At 45.0% G+C, this 13,303-nt stretch overlaps 1 protein-coding gene and 1 non-coding gene across 4 annotated transcripts in view; one reads left to right on the top strand and one right to left on the bottom strand.

Annotated features, from left to right (window-relative positions):
* raver2 (ribonucleoprotein, PTB-binding 2) overlaps positions 1 to 13,303 on the top strand; it is a 133,868-nt gene that overhangs the window by 4,230 nt on the left and 116,335 nt on the right. The window lies entirely within an intron of this gene.
* Positions 1,612 to 1,693, bottom strand: trnas-uga (transfer RNA serine (anticodon UGA)). Its single transcript has one exon. It is a non-coding gene; the product is annotated as a tRNA-Ser (tRNA).

Raw genomic sequence — 13,303 nt, 5'->3', positions numbered from 1 at the left:
AAACATGGGCAAGGAAACCTCCTGCTGAGTACCACGTACTGGCCATCATCAGCTGATGAATCAGTACACCTCCATGTTGAACACCACTTGGAGGAAGCACCGAGAGTGGCAAGAGTGCAGAATATGCTCTGGGTGGGGGTTCTCCACTGTCGATCACCAAGAGTGGCTCAGTCGTACCACCACAAAACCAGTTGGCTAAAGGACATAGCTACTAGACTGGGACTACAGCAGGTGGTGAGGGAACCAACAAGAGGGAAAAACATACTTGACCTCATTCTCACCAATCTGCCTGCTGCAGACGCAACTGTCTATGACAGTATCGGTAGAAATTACCACTGCACAGTCCTTGTGGAGACAGAAGTCCCACCTTCACATTGAGAATACCCTCCATTGTGTAGTGTGGCATTACCACTGTGCTAAATGAGACAGACTTCGAACAGATCCAAAGACTGGGCACCCATGAGGCGCTGTGGGCCATCAGCAACAGCAGAATTGTGTTCAGCCACAATCTGCAACCTCATGACCCGGCATATCCCCAATCTACCTACCACCAAGCCAGGGGATCAATCCTGGTTAGGTAAAACAGCATAAGCAGCAAGTAATAGACAGCGCTACGAGATCCCACAACCAACGGATCAGTCTAAGCTCTGCAGACCCGCCACATCCAGCCATGCATGGTGATGGACAATTAAACAACTTTGCTGGAGGAAGAGACTCCACTAATATCTCCATCCTCAAATGTGGAGATGCCGGCGTTGGACTGGGGTGAGCACAGTAAGAAGTCTTACAACACCAGGTTAAAGTCCAACATGTTTGTTTCAAACACTAGCTTTTGGAGCACTGCTCCTTCCTCAGGTGAATGAAGAGGTATGTTCCAGAAACACATATATATAATATATATTAGACAAATTCAAAGATGCCAGACAATGCTTAGAATGCGAGCATTAGCAGGTGATTAAATCTTTACAGATCCAGAGATTGGGTAACCCCAGGTGACAGCGGTGTGAATTGTGTCAAGCCAGGACAGTTAGTAGGATTTCGCAAGATGGTGGGGGATGAATGTAATGCGACATGAATCCCAGGTCCCGATTGAGGCCGCACTCCTGTGTGCGGAACTTGGCTATACGTTTCTATTCTGCGTTGTCGCGCGTCCTGAAGGCCGCCTTGGAGAACGCTTACCCGGAGATCAGAGGCTGAATGCCATTGACTGCTGAAGTGTTCTCCGAGTGAAAGGGAACATTCCTGCCTGGTGATTGCCACGCGATGTCCATTCATTCGTTGTTGCAGCGTCTGCATGGTCTTGGCCAACGTTGTCTACCTCATATGCTGCACGAAAGGATGTCCCGAAGCGAGGTACATTGGCGAGACAATGCAGACCTCTTTAACCTGGAGTTACCCCATCACTGGATTTGTAAAGATGTAATTACCTGCTAATGGTCGCATTCTAAGCATTGTTTGGATTGGATTTGTTTATTGTCACTTGTACCGAGGTACAGTGAAAAGTATTTTTCTGCGAGTAGCTCAACAGATCATTAAGTACATGAGAAGAAAAGGGAATAAAAGAAAATGCATAATAGGGCAACACAATAAATACAATGTAAAAACGGTTATCGCTGCGAGCAGGGTTGGGACCTGCGCGGGGAGACCCCATTGGATTTCAAGTCCAACGCCTTAACCACTCGGCCATCACAGCACTGGCGAGGAAGGAGCAGTTCTCCGAAAGCTTGTGTTTGAAACAAACATGTTGGTCTTTAACCTGGTGTTGTAAGACTTCTTACTGTGCCCATCCTCAATGGTAGAGGAGCCCAGCACCTCTGTGCAAAAGGCAAGGCTGAAGCATTTGCAAAAATCTTCAGCCAAGGTCAATATCGTCTCAGCTCCAGAATATCGATGCAGGAGTTCGAGAGTAGTGTCCTAGGCCCAACCATCTCCAGCTGCTTCATCGATGACCTCCCTTCCATTCTAAGGTCAGAAGCGGGGTCATCTGCAAACATGTTGAGCCCCATTCGTGACTCCTCAGATAATGAAGCAGTCCATGTCCAAATGCAGCAAGACCTGGACAATTTTGAGGCTTGGGCTGACGAGTTACATTCACGAAGTGGCAGGCAATGACCATCTCTTCCAAGAGAGGACCTAACCATCACCCCATGACATTCAATGGCATTACCATTGCTGAATCGCCCACCATCAACATCCTGGGGGTTGCCATTGATCAGAAACTGAACTGGAGTAGCCATATTAATAGTCTGTCTACCAGAGCAAATCAAAGGCTAGGAATCCTATGTCGAGTAACTCTCCTCCTGACCTCCCAAAGCCTGTCCATCGTCTACAAGGCACAAGTCAGGAGTGTAATGGATTGCTCTCCACTTGCCTAGATGAGTGCAGCTCCAAGAATACTCTAAGCTCAAACCATCCAGGACAAAGCAACTCGCTTGATTGCTATCCCTTCCACAAGCTTTCGATCCCTTCAGCACCGACAAACAGTCGTAACTGTGTACCATCTACAAGATGCACTGCAGTAACATGCCAAGGTTCTTGGGTAGCACCTTCCAAAACCACGACCACTATCATCTAGAAGGACAAGAGCAGCAGATACTTGGTAACTCCCACCACCTGAAGGTTCCCCTCCAAGTCACTCACCACCCTGATATGGAAATATATCAACTTTTCTTAGCTGTTGTTGGATCAACATCCTGGAACTTCTGTGGTACGTTGGAACTGTCAATCGATGAGTCGAGTGCCAAATCCCGTTCGTGCGAGGGCATCTTTCAGCGACTGTAGATATCTGTAACGCTCCTCCTCATCTGAGCAGATCCTGTGTATACGGAGGGCTTGTCCATAGGGGATGGCTTCTTTAATGTGTTTAGGGTGGAAGCTGGAGAAGTGGAGCATCGTGAGGTTATGAAAAATGAAATAAATCGCTTATTGTCACAAGTAGGCTTGGAAGTTACTGTTGAAAAGCCCCTAGTCGCCACATTCCGGCACCTGTTCGGGGAGGCTCGTACGGGAATTGAACCGTGCTGCTGGCCTGCCTGGGTCTGCTTTAGAAGCCAGCGATTTAGGCCAGTGTGCTAAACCAGCCCCTATTATCCGTGGGCTTGCGGTAAAGTGGAGTGCTGAGGTGACATTTACAAGGGAAATCATGCTTGACAAATCTACTGAAATTCTTTGAGGGTGTAACGAGTGGAGTTGATGGGGTGGGTGGGGTGGGGGGGGGGGGGGGGTGCGGCGGCAGTGAATGTTTTATTTGGACTTTCAAATGGCTTTCGACTGGAGAACATATGAGACTAACGTGCATAATAAAGTGAATGGGTTTGAGCTTAATGTAGTGAGATGGCTAGAAAACAGGTTAGCAGACAGGATGCTCCAAAGAGGAGGAATAAAGGGTATTTTTCCGATGGCAGGCAGTGACTAGTGGGGTATTGCAGGGAGCGGTGCTGGGATCTCTGCTATTCACAATATATATTAATGATTAGATGAGGAAACTAAATGTAACATCTCCAAATTTGCAGATGGCACAAAGCTGGGTGGGAGGGTGAGCCGTGAGGATGATGCAGAGACGCTTCATTGTGATTTGGACAAGCTGAGTGAATGGGGAAAATGCATGGCAGGTGCAGTATAATGTGGATAAATGAGAGGTTACCCACGTTGGAAGTAACAACAGGAAGGCAAATTATTCTCTGAATGGCTATAAATTGAGGGGAGAATGTGAAAACCCCTCCACCAGTCACTGAACGTAAGCATGCAGGTGCAGCAGGGCAAATGGTGTGTTGGCATTGATAGCGAAACAACAGGAGCAGGGATGTCTTGATGCAATTAAAGAGGGCCTTGGTGAGATCACACCTGGAGTATTGGGTGCAGTTTTGGCCTCCTTATCTGAGGAGGGAGTGCAGCAAAGGTTTACCAGACTTGATTCCTGGGTGGCACTGTTAAGTGAGGCACAGTGACTAATACTGCTGACTCAGTGCCAGGGACCTAGGTTCAATTCTGACCTTGGGTGACTTGTATGGAGTTTGTACGTTCTCCCAGTGTCTGCATGGGTTTCCTTTGGGTGCTCCAGTTTGCTCCCACAGTCTAAAGATCTGCAGATTAGGTGGATTGGTCATGGTCGGTGTGCGGGGGTTACGGGCATAGGGTTGGGGATGTGGTCCTCGGTGGAGTGCTCTTTCGGATGGTTGGTGAAAACATGATGGGCTAAATGGCCTCTGCACTGCAGGGATTCTGTGGGACGTACGAGGAGACATTGTATACGCTGGAGTTCAGAAGAAATTGGGGGGAGGGGGAAATCTCCTACAAATCTATAAAATTCTGACAGGACAAGACAGGGTAGATGCAGGAAAGATGTTCCCGATGGTGGGGAAGTCCAGAACCAGGAATCACATTCTGAGGATACAGGGTAGACCATTTGGGACTTCACCCAGAGAGAGGTGGGCCTGTGGCATTCACTAACACAAAGTAGTTTTAAGAGAGAGTCAGATGTAGTTCTTGGGTGAAAGGGATCAAAGAATATGAGCTATGAGGGGAAGGAAGGAATAGGTTGCGTTGGATGATCAGCTATGATAATGGGGAAGCAGACTTCAAGGGCCGAAAGGCCGCCTCCTGTTTTCTGTGTTTCTATTATTTGGCCATTATCACTAATCAGCTGAGCCCGTAATGTGGCCGTTTATGCTTGCTAGAAACGATCCATTTAAATGGAGGAAAATTGTTCTCTGCAATTAATAGGAATATGCTCAAGCTTTACACCTTTTTTGAATTGTCAGAGAACTTGTGGAGTTTGGTTCCCTTTTACTTTCTCTATGGAAACACCTTGGCCAATGAGAGTCGACTTGCCAGTAAATCAACATCTTTTTCTCCTGTAGTTTAGTTGTGATTATTTGTTTGAAATTTGGCATTCTTGAATTTGTCCTGATGAGTGTGACACAAGGTTTCAGCAGCATCTCTCGTTTCAGCAATATCACATTGTTTATGGGTGTTTGCTGTGTGTCATATTTTTCACATTACAACAGTAAACACATTTCTAAAGTACTCGGGTAAAACTCTTTCGGATGTCCAGTGGTCGTGAAAAGCGTTTTATAAATGAATCTCTCTCTCTCTCTCTTTCTCTTTCTCTCCCCCCCCCGGCCCCCCAATTCATGTTCACTTGAATACACTTCCTTTTTGGTCCATGCAAAGTTTGCTGTTGTAGGCATTTCTCATCCACTGAACTGAAATGTGACCTTACTTACAAAGTACTCTGGAATAGTGTGCTTCAGGGTGAACAATGATGAGCTTTGCACTCAAAATGGCACCGAATACTATTGCATTTTCCTGATATCTCTCTATCTCGACTGTTCATAGACAGGCTAAAAACTGAATCAAGTCTAACAAATTAAACAAAAAAATAATATTTTTAACCAGAAGTTAGGATACGGAAAAATAAGTGTGTTGGATGATGGGAAGAAACTCAACCAGGTCAAGGAAGCAAGTTTAAAAAAAGCATTGGCCGTGAATGCTATTTAAATGATAAAGCAATGATCTTTTCCTTGTTTGTGGGATGGTGGGGCAATGTGAGGGTCGCAGCCCTCTACAAAGTGTGCGCTCGTATGTTGATTTTAGAATTGAGCAAAGCATAAGCAAAAAATTGATGAGTGTATGACATAGTAAGAGGCAGAAAAACAGATTGTACAAGTATGCAAGTAGGAAAATATGGTGAAAGAACACAGAAACCCATTAGAGAGAGAGACATTATGGAACTAAGGAAATGGCAGGCATAAAACTAATACCTATCTGTCCTCTTGGTGGAAGGCCAGAAATAGAGGGGAACCATGGGTCTGAAATGAGACTTTCATTTATTTCTTAGTAAAGAAACAGCACTAAACAATTAATGGAACTAAAAATTGAGAAATATCCTGGACCAGATAGCTTGTGCCAAGGCATTTAAAAATGGTAGTTATAGAGCTAGCGGATACATTGTTTTTAATTTGCCCAAATATTCTAGAATACCCCATGAATTCAAGGTAACAAATGTAACCACACAAAAAAGGAGACGGGAAGCTGGGAGCTATAGGCCTGTTAATCTGCCATCAATAGTAGAAAATGCTAGAATATATTTTGGGAAATGGTAGCAGAATACCCAGCAAATCATATGGTTAGACAGTCAACATGGATTTAGCAAAGGGAAATCTTGTTTGAAAAATTAGTTACGTTTTCTGTTGTAGTTGGGGTGGATGAAGGAAAACCAGTGGATAAAGTGTATTGAATTTTCAGAAAACCTTTTGATATGGTGCCACACGAGATTAACAACGCAATTAGGGTTCATGGGTCTTAGGGTGATGTATTAGCATGGATTCAGGGATTTGTAAACGGACCGAGAAAAGATTCAAAAACATCAAAGTAACTTGCTTCGAAATTGAGCCTGACAATTGTGGATTGTTTAATCATTCTAACAAAGTGCAAGCCCACCAACCAGGGAATACTTTTTGGGAAGTAGGGTTTGGTCCATCAAACCAACTGATTGCTAAAAGCAAATTCCAGAAGTTTCTCCGATGTTAAGATTGGGCATCATTGATTCCACATAATTTGTTAAATATGTATGATAAGCACATCTTCGGGTTGTGGGGCGAACCCCACGCAAACACGGGAAGAATGTGCAACCTCCACATGGTCGGTGACCCAGAGCCAGGGTCGAACCTGGGACCTCGGCACCGTGAGGCAGCAGTGCTACTCTGTGCCACCGTGCTGCCCATTGTTGCTCATTCCTAATTGCCCTTGAACCACTGCACTCCATGTGGTACAGGCATGTTGCTAAGGACAGAGTTCCAGGATTTTGACCCAGTGACAGTAAAGGAATGACCATATATTTCCAAGTGAGGATGTTGTGTGATTTGGAGTAAAGCTTATAGGTAATGGTGTTCCCAGGAGCAACCTACCCTTGCACTTCTAGGTGGTAGTGCTCATGGGTCTGGAAGATGCCGTTGAAGGAGCTATCGTGAGATATGGTAGTGCATCTTGTAGGTGCACAGACTGCTGCAGTGGTGTGCCATTAGTGGAGGGTATGTATATTCGAGATGACGGATGTCGTTCTACTCAAATGGGCTGTTTGTCCTGGATGGTGTTCGAGTTGCATTCATCTAGGAAAGTGGGAGCATTCCAGCACACTCTTTAACTGTCCTTTTAGTTGGTATCAAGTTGTGGGGAGTCGGAAGGTGAGTTACTTACTCCAGAATTCTCTGCCTCGGAGCTGCTTGTGTATCCACCATATTTATGTGGCTGGTCCAGTTCAGTTTCTGGTGATCAGGGTGTTGTGAATGAGGGCTTCACTCATTGTATTGGCATTTAATTTCATGGGGAGGTTAGATTTTATTCTTGTTGGAGATGGCCATTGCCCACACATTTGCCCGAGTCTGAAGACCACAAGTGGTAATATATAGGGGGAATATGTGCACATGGTGGCACCTGCTAGAATACTGCACTTTTTGCCCTTTTCTCTTAATTTAAGGGGGTATTTGCTTTTGAAAACCAACAGAAATAATGGGATAAGGATCCTATATAGGTGAGAAGCCAGGGGGGGAAAAGGTGACAGTAGCAGTATGTTGACTGAATCGGAGGCCTCTTGGATCCTGTTGTCAGAAAGGGTGGCAGAGGAAACGTCTGGGGCTCCGGCTATTCCACTAATGGGTGCAGTGCTTTTGAATTCGAAAGCCGCACTGGTGGGTTGTATCAGAGGGCCTCCGCAAATCGATGGAGGAAGCCTTGACCCCATCCACGTGGCTGTGGAGAAGACTAACAAAACCGTAAAACCCTATGCAGCCATGATAAAAGACCTATGATAAAAAAACATGGAAGTGGTCCTTTTTAGCCAGATTGCCTTACTGGAAGTGGAGATGTCTCTGGTGGCCAAAGCAAATAAATCACTGAAGGCCAAGGTGGATGATTTAGACTATCGGTCCAGGAGTCAAAACATTCAAATTATGGGGCTGCCAGAGGGGATGGAAGGCCAAACCCATGGAGTACTTTGCAGAGATGATCGGTTAGGGAGGGTGGATGCTGATGGTGACTGCTAATTTTTTTGTTTATAATAATATAATAATCGCTTATTGTCACAAGTAGGCTTCAATGAAGTTACTGTGAAAAGCCCCTAGTCGCCACATTCTGGCACCTGTTCGGGGAGGCTGGTACGTGAATTAAACCCGCGCTGCTGGCATTGTTCTGCATTGCAAGCCAGCTATTTAGCCCACTGTGCTATACCAGCCCCTTCAGTTCTGTGATTTGGTATGGTGGCCATAGAGAACGTCATGTTCCCAACAACGTCTTTACTTTAGAGGTGAAAATATTCACACGAAGGCCTGATTATAAGTTTAAAAAAAGCAGTTTATTAAGTCAGAATTCTGGGAGGGATGGTCTCAGACTCCGCAGCCTTTGACAGCACCTTCTCTCACTTGAGCTAAAGCGCTCACGGGTTAATATATAGATTCAAGGGGTGGAATTAGTTTGTATTCTCATTTGCATACAATCAATCAACGATATTCACGTCACACTTATTACATGCAGTCAATCAATTTTCCTAGCATCCCACTTAACACATATATGGTTAAAGTGGGTGTTGTCTTACCTGCCCCTAACTTCATACAGAAGTCATTCAAAACTAACAATAATATGTCCTGTCTACAGCTGTAGACCTTGAGCTTTATCAAGGATACATTGCCATGTCTTGTTCTGTGAAGCTGTTATCAGCGGCTGTTGGGACATTCCCTCTACATACCCACGCTTGGATCTCATGAGACAGTTTACAGGGAATGTGGCTTGTTCAGCCATTTTATATCACAAAATAGCTAACAGCCATTTTGTGTCTTTTCTGATATTAACAGCATTGTGTATACACTATCTATTTCTACAAATTGCCTCTTCTGAACTGGCATCTAAGCCAATGAGTACCTTTTGTTTCAACATAGAACATTACAGCGCAGTACAGGCCCTTCGGCCCTCGATGTTGCGCCGACCTGTGAAATCACTCTAAAGCCCATCTACACTATTCCCTTATCGTCTATATGTCTATCCAATGACCATTTGAATACCCTTAGTGTTGGCGAGTCCACTACTGTTGCAGGCAGGGCATTTCACGCCCTTACTACACTGAGTAAAGAACCTATCTCTGTCATCTGTCCTATATCTATCTCCCCCTCAATTTAAAGCTATGTCCCCTCGTGCTAGACATCACCATCCGAGGAAAAAGGCTCTCACTGTCCACCCTATCCAATCCTCTGATCATCTTGTATGCCTCAATTAAGTCACCTCTTCACCTTCTCTCTAACGAAAACAGCCTCAAGTCCCTCAGCCTTTCCTCATAAGATCTCCCTCCATACTAGGCAACATTCTGGTAAATCTCCTCTGCACCCTTTCCAATGCTTCCATATCCTTCCTATAATGCGGCGACCAGAATTGCACGCAATACTCCAAATGCGGCCGCACCAGAATTTTGTACAGCTGCAACATGACCTCATGGCTCCGAAACTCAATCCCTCTACCAATAAAAGCTAACACACCGTACGCCTTCTTAACAATCCTCTCAACCTGAGTGGCAACTTTCAGGGATCTATGTACATGGACACCAAGATCTCTCTGCTCATCCACACTGCCAAGAATCTTACCATTAGCCCAGTACTCTGTCTTCCTGTTATTCCTTCCAAAATGAATCACCTCATACTTTTCTGCATTAAACTCCATTTGCTGCCCCTCAGCCCAGCACTGCAGCTTATCTATGTCCCTCTGTAACTTGTAACATCCTTCCGCACTGTCCACAACTCCACCGACTTTAGTGTCATCTGCAAATTTACTCACCCATCCTTCTACGCCCTCCTCCAGGTCATTTATAAAAATGACAAACAGCAGTGGCCCCAAAACAGATCCTTGTGGTAGACCACTAGTAACTATTCAGAACTATTCAAAAGTAGTTTAGGAGCACAAATGTAGTTACCGGGCCACCTATAATTTATATCATAGTCCAGTATCACAAAATGCCCTCCAACAGTCCCTATCCAAATATCCCAGCTTGAGCTGACAAATGGCAAGTAACATTTGTGCCAGGCACTGACCATTTCCAACATCCTCAACATTGCCCCTTGACATTCAATGGCATTACCATCACTTAATGCACCTGCTATCAACATCCTGGGGGGGTTACCATTGATCAGAAACTGAACTGGACTAACTACATAAATACTGTGGCTACAAGAGCAGGTCAAAGGCTAGGAATCCTGCGGCGAGTACCCACTGCCTGCTATAAGGCACAAGTCAGGAGTGTATCAGAATACTCTCCACTTGCCTGGATGAGTGCAGCTCCAACTATCAAGAAGCTCAACACCGTCCAGGAAAAAACAGCCTACAGCCTACTTGAATAGAACCCCTTCCACAAACATCCAATCCCTCTGGTCACCGAACAGTGGCAGCAGCGTGTGCCAACTCCATGATGCACTGGAGGAATTCACCAAGGTTCTTTAGGCAGCACCTTCCAAACCCACGGCCACTACCATCCAGAAGGACAAGCGCAGCAGATACCTGGGAACACCAACACCTGGAGGTTCTCCTCCAAGTCACATTTCCTGACTTGCAAATATATCGCCGTTCCTTCACTGTTACTGGGACAAAGTCTTGGAACTCCCTCCCTAACGGCAATGTGGGTGTAACGACACCTCCGGGATTGCAGAAGTTCATGAAAGCAGCTCACCACCACTTTCTTCAGGGCAAGTAGGGATGGGCAATGAATTCTGGCCGAGTCAGCTACATGCACATCCCATCAGTGAATAAAAATGTACAACATAATAGGCTTGTTAACAAAATTGAAGGCCAGGCAGTTAAAGGGAAGTGGTAGTGTAGCTATGACCTTGACAGTGACCACGACACCACACAACCCTGCCATGGCAATCTCTGCAAGACGTGCCAGATCATCGACATGGATACCACCATTATACGCGAGAACACCACCCATCAGGTACGCGGTACATACTCGTGCGACTCGGCCAACGTTGTCTACCTCATACGCTGCGGGAAAGGATGTCCTGAAGCGTGGTACGTTGGCGAGACCATGCAGACGCTGCAACAACGAATGAACGGACATCGCGCGACAATCACCAGGCAGGAATGTTCCCTTCCAGTCGGGGAACACTTCAGCAGTCAAGGACATTCAGCCTCTGATCTCCGGGGCGGCCATTCTCCAAGGAGGCCTTCAGGACGCGCGACATCGCAGAGTCGCCGAGCAGAAACTTATAGCCAAGTTCCGCACACGTGAGTGCGGCCTCAACCGGGACCTGGGATTCATGTCACATTACATTCATCCCCCACCATCTGGCCTGCGAAATCCTACCAACTGTCCTGGCTTGACACAATTCACACCTCTTTAACCTGGGGTTACCCCATCTCTGGATCTGTAAAGATTTAATCACCTGCTAATGCTTGCATTACAAGCATTGTCTGGCATCTTTGAATCTGTCTATCGTTATATATATAAGTTCTGAAAGCTGGTGACATTGAAACAAACCTGTTGGACTGTTGTAAGACTTCTTACTAAATAATTTGAATAACGGGGATAATTGTAATAGATTTCAGAAGAATCGAGAGAAACTGATGAAATAAATGCATAGCAGATACAATTTAACAGAAGCGTGAAGTGGTGAATTTTGGTAGGAAGAATGATCCAGAAGAATGGTACAATTTCTTAAGCGCAACAGCCAAGTGACCTGGGTAAATAAGTACATATACCGTTGAAGGTGACAGGCCAGGATTAGAAGGATGTTTTCAAACCAAAGCTGGCTGACTCTTGGCTTTATAAACAGACAAAATGCAAAAGCAAGGAAGTTATGCTAAAATTTTTATAAATCACTGATTAGTCCTCAGTTGGGTAGTTCTGGGCATCACACTTTAGGAAGGATGTCAAGCCTTTGTGAAGTATGCAGAAGAGATTTAGCAGAATTACAGCAGGAATGAGAAACTTTAGTTATATGGATAGACTGGAGAAACTGGGCCTGTTCTCAATTAAGAGCATAGAAGATGAAGGGGAGGTACTCAAAATTGAGGGGTTTTGATAAAGTAGGAGAAAAACCTTTGGGCATTTTAAAAATAATTGGCAAATAAAATTTAGAAGTGAGTTGAGAATTGATTTATGCAACATGCAGTGATCTAGAATGCACTGCCTAAGCAATCTCGTATTTTAAAAAATTCTGTTATTTTCCAATCAAGCATGATGACACCCCATCCTATCTCTGTAATCTCTTCTGGTAGTACCACTCTCTCAAGATGTCTGCATTCTTCCAATTCTGACTTCTGATTTTAATCGCAGGATGTATCTCCAGCTCCAGAGGCCATAAGAGCTGGAATACCCTCTCTTTCCCTCTTTAATCCTTTAAGGCACTCATTAAACCTACTTCCTTGGTCAGGCTTTTGACCATCTGCCTAATAGTCAATATGTGGTTCGGTGCCAAGTCAAGTTGAGTTCTGATGAAAGATCGTGGACCTGGAACACGTACTCTGTCTTTCCCTCCACAGATGCAACTTGACCTGTTGTGTACTTTGTTTTTATTACAGGTGCTAACTTCTGTTTGATAATGCTTTTGTGACGTGCCCGGGGACATTTTACTTTGTTGAAGGCTCTATGTAAACAAGTCGTTGTTCTTGAAAGGATGGTGGAAAATGATTCAATAATAACTTTCAAAAAGGGAATTGGATAAATATTTGAAGGAAATAAATTTGCTAGTTTATGGGGGGGAAAGGACAAATGAGTGGTACTAATTGGATTGTTTGTTCAAAGAAGTAACACTCATATGAGCTGAATGGCCACCTTCTGTGTTGTACCATTCTGTGATAGTTTCTACAATGGAATACAGTAAGTCTTCATGAAATATTGTGGTTGAATAGTGAAGTCAAGCTATGTACACAAACTAAGCTGACAGATTTGATAATGTTCAATGATGAGTAGAAGGTGGGCCATCTTGACTAGCTGTCAACTTAACTAGTGTTATTACTGGGTGGAGAAGGTACGGAGCTGAGTCAGAGGGGTTGACTCCCAATGGGTCAGAATGGAGGAGAGTTTGGGTAAGGATCGGGATTGAAGGCGCTAGCGACAGCGCCGCTCCCGACAGCCCCGGGGAGTCTAGTAGTAATAAGCTTCGTTGATAATTTGGAGGCAGTTTCAACAGCCCTTCGGGTTGGGGGCAGGGTCGAGGGAAATGCCGATTTGGGGAAACTATAGATCTGACCAGGGAATTGGGATGGAAATTTTAGGACATGGGAGGAGAAGGGAATTAGGACACACAGATTTATTTCTTGGGGTTTG

The sequence above is a fragment of the Scyliorhinus torazame genome, chromosome 7 (assembly GCF_047496885.1).
Source record: "Scyliorhinus torazame isolate Kashiwa2021f chromosome 7, sScyTor2.1, whole genome shotgun sequence".
Classification (NCBI taxonomy): domain Eukaryota; kingdom Metazoa; phylum Chordata; class Chondrichthyes; order Carcharhiniformes; family Scyliorhinidae; genus Scyliorhinus; species Scyliorhinus torazame.
This window is presented reverse-complemented; position numbering and strand designations above follow the sequence as displayed.